Raw genomic sequence first — 14,081 nt, 5'->3', positions numbered from 1 at the left:
ATATTTGCTGTAAACAATCTGTTGTTCAGATTCACTCTTCCCCTGGCCTTCAACATTTAACTTTTAAAATTTTCAAAAATATAGAAAAATTGAAAGAATGTCATAAAGAATTTTACTCATAACCCTACCAAGGAGATTCAATAGTTGTTAACATTTTGGTTTATCTCTACTTATGCATATTTAAAGCTAAATCTATATCTAAGATCTTTTTTTGTTTTTGCTCACCATTTGAGTGAGTTTGCAGACATCAGCTTTTTACTCTAGATGTTCTACATTTCCAAACTGTGTTTTACGTGGCCATGAGAGGGCCAAAGGCACATTTCCTAAGTGCTTTTAGCCCAAGAGTGTGTGGCTTGGAGGCAGGTCTTTAGCCTTGGTATGGGTCAGGTGAAGAAAGAATACAAAGAAGCAGTGTTACAAAGTGCACTGCAAGGGGATCTGTATTTTGTTGGCCCCAAATAGGGAAATGTTTCCTTTGTTCCTAAAATAACGAAAACTTAAACTAAACCAAATCAGTTCAAAAGCATCTGAGCCTTAATGTTGACTCATATATTTCTAGAAAGATTTTGTTTAGGCAGGTGACAAACTTGTCCTGGTTTGTCCGAAACTTCCTTGGTTTTAGCATTAAAATACTAGGAGAGCTTTGTGGTGACCTAAATGGGAAGAAAATCCAAGAAAGTGCGATATATGTATATGTGCGACTAATTCATTTTGCTCTATGGAAGAAATTAACATAATATTGCAACTATACTCCAATTAAAAAAAAAAAATCCTGGGAGAGCCCTCTGTCCCAGACAAAACTGGGTGGCCAGTTACCCTACTGAAAATAATTTTCTGACTTCACCTCCCTACTAAAAAGAGTTAGCGTTTTTTTCTTCATTTACTTAACAAACCCTTACTGAACAGCCATTGGAGTAGGCCCCGGGCTATATCTGGCCGTGTATTGTTGACTGTGAAATGGTCTTTGCTCTGCCAGGATTTGACACTATCCACTGTATTAGTGACTCAATGGTTAAGGATCTGTCAGGGGGAGTGTGTAATTTCTCGGTTCTGTCTTGTCACAACAAAAATTTGAAGCGAGGGATGGACCAGTGTTACAGCTCCGTATTACAGCTCAGTTTTATTTAGAAAGCAAAAGAAAATACATCCTTGAGGCTTGACGGCAGGCCAACCCAAAAGATGTGAAGAGAAGAGAAGCACCCCCCCACCACCCCCCACACCGCCAACTCAATTTTGGCTCCTCTTTTTATTTGCTTTTTCTCCTTCCCCTGAGTCTGCCCTATGTAAACTGGGCTAGCCAGGAGGGCTGTTTGTTTTACCTGAGGCTTTCACTCCCTTCCTGGGACCTTCCTTTGTTCTATTTTCAGGGGCTTTTCCCTTTTTGTCTTTTAGCCACTGCCATTCTGGACTCCTTTTTCCTATTCTAAATACCTAACAAATCCACCTGCCAATGCAGGAGATGCATGTGAGGAGCAGTTCAATCCTGGGTGGGGAAGATTCCCTGGAGAAGGAAATGGCAACCCATTCCAGTATTCTTGTCTAGAAAATTCCCTGGACAAAGAAGCCGGGTGGGCTACAGTCCATGGGGTTGCAAAGAGTAGAACACAACTAAGCAACTATTACTATAACACTATATTGTGTGTCAAATCTTTGCGTTTTGAAAGTGAAATTTCTTTTCTATTTTAGAGTTGCAGGTAGAAGAAAGAATGAGTATGGTTTTACAGAGAGAATAATCTGGATAGTGCAACACACTTTGTGCAATTGTAGGGGGATTTAGCTGTTTTAACTTTACATTTCCACTCATGGTTTCCTAACACAGAAAAGTTAGTGAGGAAGATAAACTTGTGGCCACAATCTCTTGTCTCCTGAAAGCCTTCAAGATATTAAGTTACTCAGTGCCCTTTGGAGTAAAAGCAGAAGGATTTTCACAACCCATCAGTCCATTTATGAAAAATAAAAGAAAAAAGCTGATGGCAGATTCCTGGCAGGTTGTGCTTATGGCTTAGAATCAGTGTCTCTGTCCCTGAAGAAGGTGCCAGTATCACAAGTGCCAGATTCTAAGCTTTATAGCCTGGTAGCTTTGAGCTTCTTTACTAAAGGGTTGAGAAATGGAATATTTCCTGCCATATCAAAGATGTCACAGTCATCTGCAATTGCGGTCCTCCAATGTGAGCTGGTGAGCCCTGAGGAAATGCAGAAAAGAAAAACATACCTACCATTGAGTAGCTATCGGACTGCAGCCACTCCCTATGTTCAGACCTGAGGAGACAGGAAGTGAAAATACAGGATACTGGCCCTAGGTAGCTGAGATGCATATCAAAGAAGTGATTTCTGTGAGCCCAGACTCTTGCATCTTCCTGTAAATAGAAAAGTGTTAAATTCCTTACCTTGAGTTATCTGGTTTTCTTTAATTAACAATAATCTTTTGATGTTCCTATCTGCCCTTTGTTGCAACAGCTCTTATATATCCTAGCTCCCCTCTTGCCTTCTCAGAGAAGTTTCTCAGAGCTATCTGAAATGCTGCCTCCCAGGCTGCAGTCCTCATTTGCCCCAAGTTAAAACTTGCAACTCTGGTATTGTGCATTTTTTTCAACAGAGGACTACTTCTGAGATATGAAAATGTTGGCAGCCACCATGTCTTTTATTTTAAAATACTGAGTGCTGTCTGATCACCATAAGGCCAGGTGTTGGGTTTCTTCATGCCTGTATTTCCAGCTCCTTCCCAGCACCTGATTGGGAGGAGACTCTCACTGAAGTTGTTGTTTCAAATAGATTTGGATGAAAAAGGGAAAAAAAAAAGAATTCAGATCATTTTACTAAATATAAAGTATAATTGACAAAACATAAGGCACAAACATTTTAAAGGATAGCCTGTTTGTGAACTGGAGATATTGTAGGGAGTAGAGTAGATGATGTTAATGGTGAATTCACCTTCTGTTCCATTTGATTAGGTTCTGTCTTCCCAGGTGGCACTAGTGGTAAAGAATCACTGGGTTGAGAAGATACCCTGGAGGAAGTCATGGTAACCCACTCTAGTATTCTTGTCTGCAGAATCCCATGGACAGAGTAGCCTGACGGGCTACAGTCCATGAGGTTGCAAAGAGAAGGACATGACTGAAGTGACTTAGCGCACACACACACTATTGAAAATACTTAAGATACAAAGGTTACTGTTTTCTTGTTTAACTAAACAAACAAAACTCCCAAGCAAAAATTTGAAGAGTCTAAAGATGCCCATTTTTACCGGCATAGGGCTACTGTGCATCCTACTTCTGAGGATGAAAGGCCAATTCTGTGATTCAGTTCTCAAATGCAAAACCTTTGAGGAATCCTATTATCAGCTCCCCTTCATGGAAACCAGCAGTCTTTGTTACGAAAGCTTAAAAGCTATCAGTAAACTCTCACTTGGAAACAAAGATATTCAATCACTAAGACTGTTCCATAACCTTGTTTGACTCTCAGAGCTATTATTATTCCTTGTAGACAAGGCAATACTATTATTCCCACTTAACAGATGAGGAAGTTGCGTCTCAAGGAGCTTATGTGATTTGCTGAAGATCATGCAGCTAGTAAGTGATAGAATCTAAGTGTTCTAGTTCCAAATTAGTGGTCATTCCATCAAGTTTCTCCTATTTACACTGGAGACATGACGACTGATAATCTATAATTTTCAAGAAGAAAATATGATTCATATAAATATAAAATGAACATATGTCAGTAATTTTCTGTAACTCACTAATTCATGGGGAAACTGGTAAGACACTAAAACCAGATGAAAGAGCACTCAGGAACAAGATATTTAGAGATATTTGGAAAGACTGCTGGGTTAGATACAAAACTGGTTAATATCCAGCAGGACAATAAGTTATTCCCTTTGATGTTATCTGTTCTAATAAACATAAACTATTTACATCTCCACTGAACAAAATCCTAGAAACTAAACTTTGTTCCCAAAGATTTGTGAAATAGCCTAATTAGTAGTAAGTCAAGCCCATCATGACACTATAAGAACACTCTATAATCTTTTCTGCCTATTTACAAGTTTCAGATGATTTCAGATGGTCTTTCAAATGTGACTTTTGGTTGAATTTGACAGATAACATAAGAAAAAAGGAAGAAGATATTTGTACCATTCTCCTTACACGTTGTAGAGTTTCTTTTCTTATGCCATTACTTTTGTTGATATATGATACATTACTATTGTTGACAAGTAATATACATGCCAGTTCAGAACCTGCAGGAAATTTGTCATCATCTTTATTATGTAAAGATAAAGCTGTGCAAAGCCATCACATGTATTAGGAAAACTGACTTTTGACACACTGTATAATTACTACCAAAAACATCTACTGTTCTTGTGGTGGTGGTGGTTTAGTCGCTAAGTCATGTCTGACTTCTTGCGACCACATGGACTGTAGCCCACCAGGCTCCTCTGTCCATGGGATTTCCCAGCCAAGAATACTGGAGTGGGTTGCGATTTCCTTCTCCAGGGGATCTTCCCCACCCAGGGATCAAACCTGTGTCTTCTGTATTGCAGGCCGATTCTTTTACTGACTGAGCCACCAAGTACTCTTGTAATAACTCACTAATTTTCTAGAATGTCCTGAAATTCTAAGGACAAAAGTGGATCTTTTCCTTTATTCAACAAATAGTATTTATCTAGTTAGGTTTCTCTGGTATAGTGGAAAGACAGATCAGAGTTGGACTATCTATCTGGTGCCAGTTATGTTAACTTACTTGAACTTTAGTTTCATTATCTGTAAACTGGCAATAATGCTAAACCATGTGTATTCCTAAGTTTAAAAGCATTAATAACTGTTCTTTATGTATGCCATAAGCAGCAAAATATTTAACCAAAATATAACTGGATCATTTTGATTTTTAGATATCCTGCTATTTCCTGGGAAGATTCTCTTGGGGGATGTGACTCCTTTGACCAACTAGCCACAACCGATGAGGGCCCATCCATTTAACTGCCCCTTAAAGTTACAAGTTAACTTGTAAAAGCTGATATGGTGTATGTGTGTGTTTGACCTGATAGAAGATAACCCCAAACGTTATGGTGTTGCTGCTCTAAAGGAAGTTAACCAATTTTATATCTAACCTGACATTCTCATTTTTGCTTTCATTTTCTCACTATTATAGTCTTATTTCTCAAATGCTTTTCTTGCCAGCTCTTTTGTCTCTCTGTTGACCTCCTCATTATGTAGTTAAGTAAAGCTTTGTTTTATGTTTTCTAATTGTAAGAGAAAAAGGTTTTTTTAATTAGTTTGAGAATTAAGCTTTTAACAAACTAAACAGAAACAAACAAACCAAAAAAACCCCCAAGCAACCCAAACTTGGTTCCAGAATCTTTGAAGAACAACACAAACTGTCACTGAATATTCCCAGAGACAGGGTAGAGGGGATTATCATGCCAAATTACCAAAATGCACCCTGTAAGTTTCTCTGACTCCCCCAAGTCCCAGACGCATAAGTAGCTACCAAAATTCTGTTTGTCCGTCTCCCAAATCAGTGTCTTGCAGTCCCCACGCAGTCCCCACGAAGTCCCCAGGCTCTGCTGTTGTCACCTCTCCCCTCCTCTGGCAGACATACCCTAAGGTGACTCCCATTCAACGACATGGAATTGTATGATCTCCTTTGAGTGAGGGTGGGAGGAACCTCTGACTTGTTTCTAAGCAGTAGAATATGGTTGATGTGATGAGATATATTCCTGTGGTCTCATTACCTAAGACTGTTTTAGCAGATTGGAAGGAGACTCTCCTACTCGCCTCCAAGAAGCCAGATGCTATTATGTGAACTGTCTCTGAAGAGAGCTGTGTGGCAGAAAACGGCAGAGTCCTCTGTGAGCTGAAGACCTCCATCCTATCACCATAAGGAACGCAATTCTGCCAACACCCATGTGAGCTCAAAAAAGGACCCCAGATTTCAGGAAGGAAACTGACCAGCTGTCAGTGCAGCTGGGTGAGACTCTGAACCAGCTAAACCAGCCTATACCTGATCCTTTGTGAGTAGATCAAGTGAAATAAATCCACAATGAGATAATAACTGGGTGAGGTTTCAAGCTGCTTAGTTTGGATAAATTTGTTACACAGCAAAACCCTCTCACAGCAAAACCCTCTACACAGCTCTCTTGGCTTTTTTTTGTTTTGTTTTGTTTTTCAGACAAAACCCTCTCTTTCTCTTGGTTTCTTTCATTTGCATTCCTATAAATCTTCTCAGGAAAATTAAAGGATATTCCTTAGCACCACACTCCTGAGAAGCCAGGGTGTGTGTGGGTGTGTGTGTGTGTGTGTATGTATGCATGCATCAAAAACAGACCAAAAGTCTTACTCCACTATCTGATTATATTAATTTGCTCATCCCCCTGGCAAGATCTATTGACTAATAACTATCCAGATGCCAGTAGGCTGCTCTCCAGTATGTGTGTGCATTTCTGCTTCCACAAACAAATGGAAAAAGAGTCAATGTTGTTTGTTCCCAAATCTGATCATGCCAGTTGTAAGTGTTATTGTAAATGACATAGTTAAATATTACATAAACTGAAAGAGGGAGAGGGGAATTTTTTTTCCTATGAGAACTATGAGTTCTATAAAGAACTGCTATCATATTAAGCAGAAAAGAGGAAAGTAAGAGAAATCTAGAAGGATAGTACTCTGAGATGACATTACAAGTGTCTTTAAATTCTGATTCTTTTTAGGGACCTGAACATTGCACATTGGTTGTTTACGTAAGGCAGAAGCCCTATAGCTCATTCTGCACACTTCTGCTCAAATGAAAGGCCTTGTCCTCACAATACACTGGATGAATGAAAATGAATATTTGAGATGTGTGTGTAATCTTTTATAATGCTTTCCCACTATAATTGACTTTTTCAATTATTTGATTGTGTTAGATAAAAGGGCTCCTTCTGAATTTTAATTTTTAACATTTTTTCTGCTGTCACAATAAGATTGCATACAAGAAATTGTTTGTAAGTAAAGGAATGTTTTGGGCTTACTGGCTGAAAATATTTTAAGAAAAATCTAAGGCCTTATCATAAAGTGAACTCTTGGATTCTTCTGTTTATCTTAGAGCAGCAGCAAAAATAGCTGAAAAGTTAAATGATAGGTTTGACAACAAAACAGGAAAGTCATCTCCAGGTGGTAGCTCTTGATATGTTTTCAAATGAATAACTTAACGTGGTTGAAAGATACTGTTATTGCTGACCTTGACAAAGAATCAATGGCTGTTGAGAATTAATTTATAAAAGGTAAATAACAAAGGACTCCCAGAGAGGACTTCCTCCGCCCTTCCTTCTTTCCTGCTTCTTAGCTCTACAGTTTATAACCCATGTTTATCTTAAGGCATAATGAGATGCCAGACTTATTCCTGATGGTCAGTACAAGAATACAGAATGATCATATCCCTGGAACTAAAAATCCAGACAGTTGGTTTACCAGTGGGATAGACTAATTGAAACTGTGGTATTGATTTCACTTTTGCTTTGGATTTATATAAAAAGAGCTTGTGACTATTGCTAAGAGCATAAGAATCTGAATTTGGACACTGCCTGAAAGGTTGCCTTATTTCTTTTCTGTCCTTGGGCAGGCCTTTGGAGAAGACAAATACCTTTCTTAGCCAAGGGAGTATTCAAAGTCCTGCTCTAGAATCTGCTAGGATAAGAGTCTTAGGAGGCAGGACATAAGCATAGTAGAAGATTTGCTTCTTTATGAAGATTCATGAAAATGGCTTTCCAGACAATAGGCTCCTTCCTGGGCTCCAGGCTCTAGACACCTGCCTCTTCTTGCCCTGGTCCACATCCAAACATGCACTTCCTCTGTCAGGCCAAGGGCACATATCCACTCAGAACCTGCACCTCCCATCCTGGGCCATGCTCCTGGCTTCTAGGTCCTTAGAAATTCTTACCCAAATGGCCAGAGTCTGCTTCAGGGGACTGTGTGGCTCTTTCCTGGGTCATCCTCTCAGAGGTCAACCATGATGATATGCTTCCTTGACCCTGAGGGGTGGCTGTTTAGAGGGTGACATGAATAAGGACTGGAGGTGCGGGTGTCTACATGTGTGAATGCATGGACCCCACCCTGAGTGTGGGATTCAGGGATTGAGAGAGAAGAGGTCAGCTGCAGGCCATAGATTGCTCACTAAGTTGTGTGGTAGAACTCTGAGCAACCCATGATTTCTAAATTCAACCTGGAAGTTATGGTCCTTTGAATATTTTTCACGGCATTAGAATAGAACATATATACTTTATTTAGCAGCTTGTGAGCTTAATTTATAAGTTTTACATATATACTTTTCTATAAATGGTATGTAAATCTTCACTGTACTTTGTCCAAGACTCTGTGTATAGTTGCATTGCTGGTAAAAATACAAATTAGTGCAACCCCTATAGGGCAAGCTGGCAATATCTGTTGAAATGAGGAGACACAGCTTTGGGAAATGTTCCTGGTGTTCTCCTTACTTCCTGTAAGTAATAAATCCTTCCTTCTCCCCTCTCCAAAAAATCTTTCAAAATTATGTGTGTACTCTATGGCTTGGAGCTTGTCAGGTGGCTCAGCGGTAAAGAATCCACCTGTCAATTCAGGAGATGCAGGAGATGGGGTGTTCAATCTCTGTTTGAGAAGATCCCCTGCAGGAGGAAATGGTCACCCACTCCAGTATTTGTGGCTGGAGAATCCCATGGACACAGGAGACTGTGTCCCCCATAGTGTTGCAAATAGTCAGACGCTACTGAGCATGTGAGCACCCTATGGCCCAGAAATTCCACTCCTGGGAATTGCACAGATGAATTTGTACAACTGCAAAATAAAATATACACAGTGCAATTTTGAAATAACAATTAAAAACAACACATGTTCATCAATGAGTGGTAGTTAAATAAGGTAGGGTACATCTATACAATGGCACAGTGGAATATCACCATCCTGCATGCATGCTCAGTCATGTCCAACTCTTTGTGACCCATGAACTAAGACCTGCCAAGCTCCTCTGTCCATGGAATTTTCCAGGCCGGAATACTGGAGTGGGTAACTGTTCCCTTCTCCAGGGAATCTTCTCAACCTATGTCTCCTGCTGTGGCAGGCTAATGCTTTACCACTGAGCCACCTGGGAAGCGCTACAATGGAATATCATGCAGCAGTAAAAGAAGATGTTCAAGTTTTCCATGAACTGATGTGGAAAGATTTTCAACATTTATCATTAAATATAAGAGCAAGCTGCATAGAGGAGAGGGTGTGGATTCATATTTGCTTATATTTGCAAAAAGAAAGATTGGAAAAAATGAATAAAAATTATTATTTTTGTTTATTTGGGGATGAAAACAAGATTCTTTACCTTTGTATATTATTTTTATTTTCATCTCCATGAATGTATTACCTATTAAAAATATAGGTAGATGTTTTTCCCCCTGGCGAAGGAAATGGCAACCCACTCCAGTATTCATGCCTGGAGAATCCCATGGACAAAGGACCCTTGCAGGCTACAGCCCATGGGATCCACAAGAGTCAGGCATGACTTAGTGACTAAACTATGTTTTTCATTTTTATTTTAAAAATAAAATATTATTTATATTTATTTTTATAAAAGTTAATGAATAAAATATTTCCCATTTTTATTTCTCAAAGGAAGAAATATATAATAAAAGAAAATTGAGGTCCAAAATGTGGTTTGAGCTCTGGAACTCTCAGTGAAATGGGCATCTGTGTAAGTTGAGGCAGGTGGCTGTACCACTTGGGAGCGATATCTGTCCTCACCTGGGTCCCAGGCAGGTGGGGCCTCCTGGCTGCACCATGACTGCACTTTACCCTCACTGTTCACCTCAGTCCGGGGACCCTCCTCCCTGGCATCCTGCTTCTGGCTTTTCCCTACCCAGGGGCTCAAGCACAGTTTCCTCAAGAGACCAGAAGAGGAGCCTCTGAGCAGCTTCTCAACCTGGGGCCTGGTTATGCTCTCGAATGGGGTGCGGTTGCGTGTGTGTGCGCTCAGTCCTGTCTGACTTTTGGTGACCCCGTGGGCTATAGCCCTCCAAGCTCTCTGTCCTTGAGATTCTCCAGGCAAGAATACTGGAGTGGGTTGCCATTTCCTCCTCCAGGGGATCTTCCTGACCCAGGGATCGACCCCCATCTCCTGTGACTCCTGCATTGGCAGGCAGATTGTTTACCGCTTGAATGAGGTTGGGGGCCAAGAAAAAGCTCTGAGGACACAAATGGCCTCCTTCATTCGGATTCTTCTGCGGCACCAAACATTGAGCTTCTAAAAGCCTCTTCACAGCCTTTTTCTCTGTGAACATGGACTTAAAAAACTCCCTGTTTCCAAGAAAACCATTGTTGAGGGGAGTCAGCTACTTCTGTTTGGCACCCACGGGCCCAGAAGAGGCCTCTGAAGTTCTGAGGGAAGTGGGAGGAGCCTGTGTCCAGGAGGCCTGGGTCTCCAGCCACTGCCCTGGTGGCAGCTCCCAGCCCAGGCCTCTGGGAAGTTTTGCCTCCCTAACCTAGGCAGAGACCGCTGGGACCAGCACACGGGGAGACGTTGAGGCCCAGAAACTCAACACAGGACAATGACCAGATTCTCTAAGGGATGCTGACTCCCTTTTCCCTAGGACTCAAAGCCACATGGGGTGGAGGTGGGGGGGTTGGTCAATAGGAGCATGCTAGGTCTGATGAATTCCTTTCTACCCAGGGTCCTGTGAGTTTCCCTGCTATGAGGGGAGAAGGCGACCTGAGCCTCTCTGGTTAAGTGCCTCAGAGGAGAAGTTAGAGGTTTTATTATTTTTTTTTTAATAAATGTATTTATTTTAATTGGAGGATAATTACAAAGTTAGAGTTTTAACAGGGATGCTGGTGTGGAGGGTTGTTACTATTGCTCTAAGTGAGAGTAACATTGGCCAGCGGCAGGAGCTTTTTAATGCTGTTTTGCACATTTAAATATTGCGTGTTTTATTCTACATGCTATTTGTTTTCTCCTTAGTTCCTCCCATCCTTCTTTATTGTCTCAAAAAAGTACCAAGAGCAGGGCTTTAACAGACTGCAGCCTCTTGTCTGCTCAAGGGGAACTGAGTGCAGTGATGTGGACCCAGGAGTTGGCTTTGATGCACTCATGACAGGGCTCCTTCTTCTCAGGGTCCAGCTTCTCAGCTGTTGCATTTGGCATGAGAAACCGAATACACAAAACAGACAGTGACCAGACTACACGTAAGAATAGAACTCTGCCCCATGGTCTGCAGCAACCAGCCAAGAGCAACCAACTCATTATCTATAATAAACAGCCTAGGAAGCAAGTTTGCTATCTAGATTTGTAGAAAGTGGAGCCATATCTCTAGTAACTGTTCCAGGAAGCCAAACAGTAACCTCTGTAACAATCAACCCCAGATGGTCAAGACTTGATTACCAACTGACAGCTTCCCTAAAGTCTATCTCCAATTCCGATTTAGGACCAATGTGAGAAAGCTAAACGTGTACTCCTAACCAGTTGTATGTAGGATGCTGTGCTTCTAGGTAGCCTGCCAAAGCTTCCCCACGCCAGCCACCTCGAGTCAGGCCACTACTGAAGCCTTCCCCTCTTCCCACCATAAAACTTTCCCACTCCTCCATCTGCCTCTGAGTCTCAGCCAACACAAGTGAAAGATGGTGGCTGACTCCCTTGCTATAGCAATTCTTGAGTAAATTGTCTTTGCCTGTTTCTCATTTGGGTAGCCTTTGTTTATTTCCATGACCACCACAATTTTCCAAATCTCTCTAATTCTCACATCTAACCCAAAGGCAACATTTGAATGCTAAGAAAGATGACTCAAAATATTTATGTCTTTATTATTTACTTGATACACGCAAATATTTTTTGAAGTTTTCTGAGGTGGAGTGAAAGGATTAAACGTATTTGGAGTTGGGAACCTGCAAGTATATACACGTGAGCATGTATTTTGATTCTTATAAAATAGTTCCTTATAAAGCTTTTTTTATGTATGTTTTCTTGTAATGTATATATGACAATAGGGCTTTCCTGGTGGCTCGGACAGTAAAGAATCTGCATGCAATGCAGGAGACCTGGGTTTGATCCCTGGGTGGGGAAGATCCCCTGGAGAAGGGAATGGAAAGCCATGCCAGTATTCTTGCCTGGGAAATCCCATGGGCAGAGGAGCCTGGTGGGCTACAGTCCATGGGGTTGCAAAGAGTCGATATGATTGAGTGACTAACACTTTGACTTTCAAGCATGACAATATCTCAGTTTATTAGAGTGAATTTACAGAGTTGATTATAGAAATTTTGGAAGGAGATCAGCACTGGAGGAAGTAACGCTGACTTAATCAAATAACCTCTTTCAGTCTAAGGATTGAATTTGTAGCAGCTGAAAGTGGTACACAAATACATTTGTAGCTTTGAGTTTCACCAGAGGATGGCGCCCATACTTCTCTGATAGGTTTTGCCAAGTTGGTTTGGCATCCTTTCAAGTCGTATCCGAGAGACGTTTTAGAGACTGGTTACCTAAACTGTTAACCAAATTAAGGCCTTTATTATTAATTCAGTTAAAATGAGTGTAAGTGTATAAATTCAGAACAATTTATGCCAAAGAATTAAGCAGGCTGAAATGAATGGAAAGCTACTTATTTCCTGTAACTGTAGTCACACTTTATATTTAATTTATACAACTTTTAAAAACCAATTTCTACAAGTCAGATCTTTCAACATTTTCATTTTCTTGCCATCTGCTGCTTTGTAAACCAGCCATTTAATATGAAAACTTGCTCAGAAGCTGTACTTTTAATGCACTTACTAGCTCATCAGGTGATATCTCTAATTGAGCTGTTTGCTCCTCAATTGGGAGGCAAGTGCAAGTTGCTGGTCTGTTTTCTCGGCTTTCCTGGTGGACTTGAGCCAAAGGTATGGTCATCTTCTCGTTTCCTCTTCCTTGATCCCCTCATTTGTTCAGTGGTGTCTTCTGATCAGCAGTGACCATAATTTTTCCTCCTTAAACTCTGTACCCTGGATACTCAAGGGCTGTCTGGAGGTAGCAGAAGCCTGTGCTCAGAAACTGTGCTTCTCTCTTGAACATGACCCCAACCTTACTTATATCATACATAGATGTGCTTAGTTCTCAGTCGTGTCTGACTCTTTGCAACTCCATGGACTGTAACCCACCATGCTTCTCTGTCCATGGGGATTCTCAAGGCAAGAATACTGGAGTGGATTACTATGCCCTCCTCCCAGGGATCTTCCCAACCTAGGGATCATACCTGGGTCTCCCGCATTGCAGGCAGATTCTTTACCATCTGAGTGCAACAGGGAAACACTTATGTAATAGAATCCACTCACACCACAATCAGCTCACATAAAGTCTTTCAACATAAGTTAAATCCATACATGGAAGGTTTTGCTGTGCCATGAAGTAGGAATATGCCATGCTAAGTCTCTTCAGTCATGTCCGATTCTGTGTGACCCCATAGCTGGCAGCCCACCAGGCTCCCCCGTCCCTGGGATCCTCCAGGCAAGAACATTGGAGTAGGGACTCTCTAAAGTACTAATAAAATGAAGATGTCAGATAGATTCACAATCCCATTTCTGAAATTCTTAGGGCCAGATGTGGTTTGGGATTCAGAATATTTTGAATTTATAAAGTTAAACTTGTGTGTAAACCACATATTATATGATACTCCAGAAGGGTCTAGGGCAACTCCCCCTAATCAGAACAGTAATACTTCTGCAGAGAAACATGAATGTTCTCATTAAGTGGGATGAAGACTAAATGGCCTCAGGTCAGGTCAGCTTTCGCTCCCAAATAAGTTAGGAAAAACTTTTAGTTATTTGTGGATTTGAGGAATGTAGATATAAGTGTTGTGGAGTTATATTAGGTGCTTTCCACATGCTATTTCATTTAAATCTCACAGATGTTCTATGTTAACTGCAGGAATCTGAGAATTTAATTTAATTTAATCCAATTTAACTTCATTATTAAATTACTGCTGCTACTGCTACTGCTAAGTCACCTCAGTCATGTCCGACTCTGTGTGACCCCATAGACGGCAGCCACCAGGCTCCCCTGTCCCTGGGATTCTCCAGGCAAGAACGCTGGAGTGGGTTGCCATTTCCTTC

The sequence above is a fragment of the Bos javanicus genome, chromosome 4 (genome assembly GCF_032452875.1).
Source record: "Bos javanicus breed banteng chromosome 4, ARS-OSU_banteng_1.0, whole genome shotgun sequence".
NCBI lineage: Eukaryota > Metazoa > Chordata > Mammalia > Artiodactyla > Bovidae > Bos > Bos javanicus.
The sequence above is the reverse complement of the archived record's forward strand: the minus strand, read 5'-3'. Positions refer to the sequence as shown.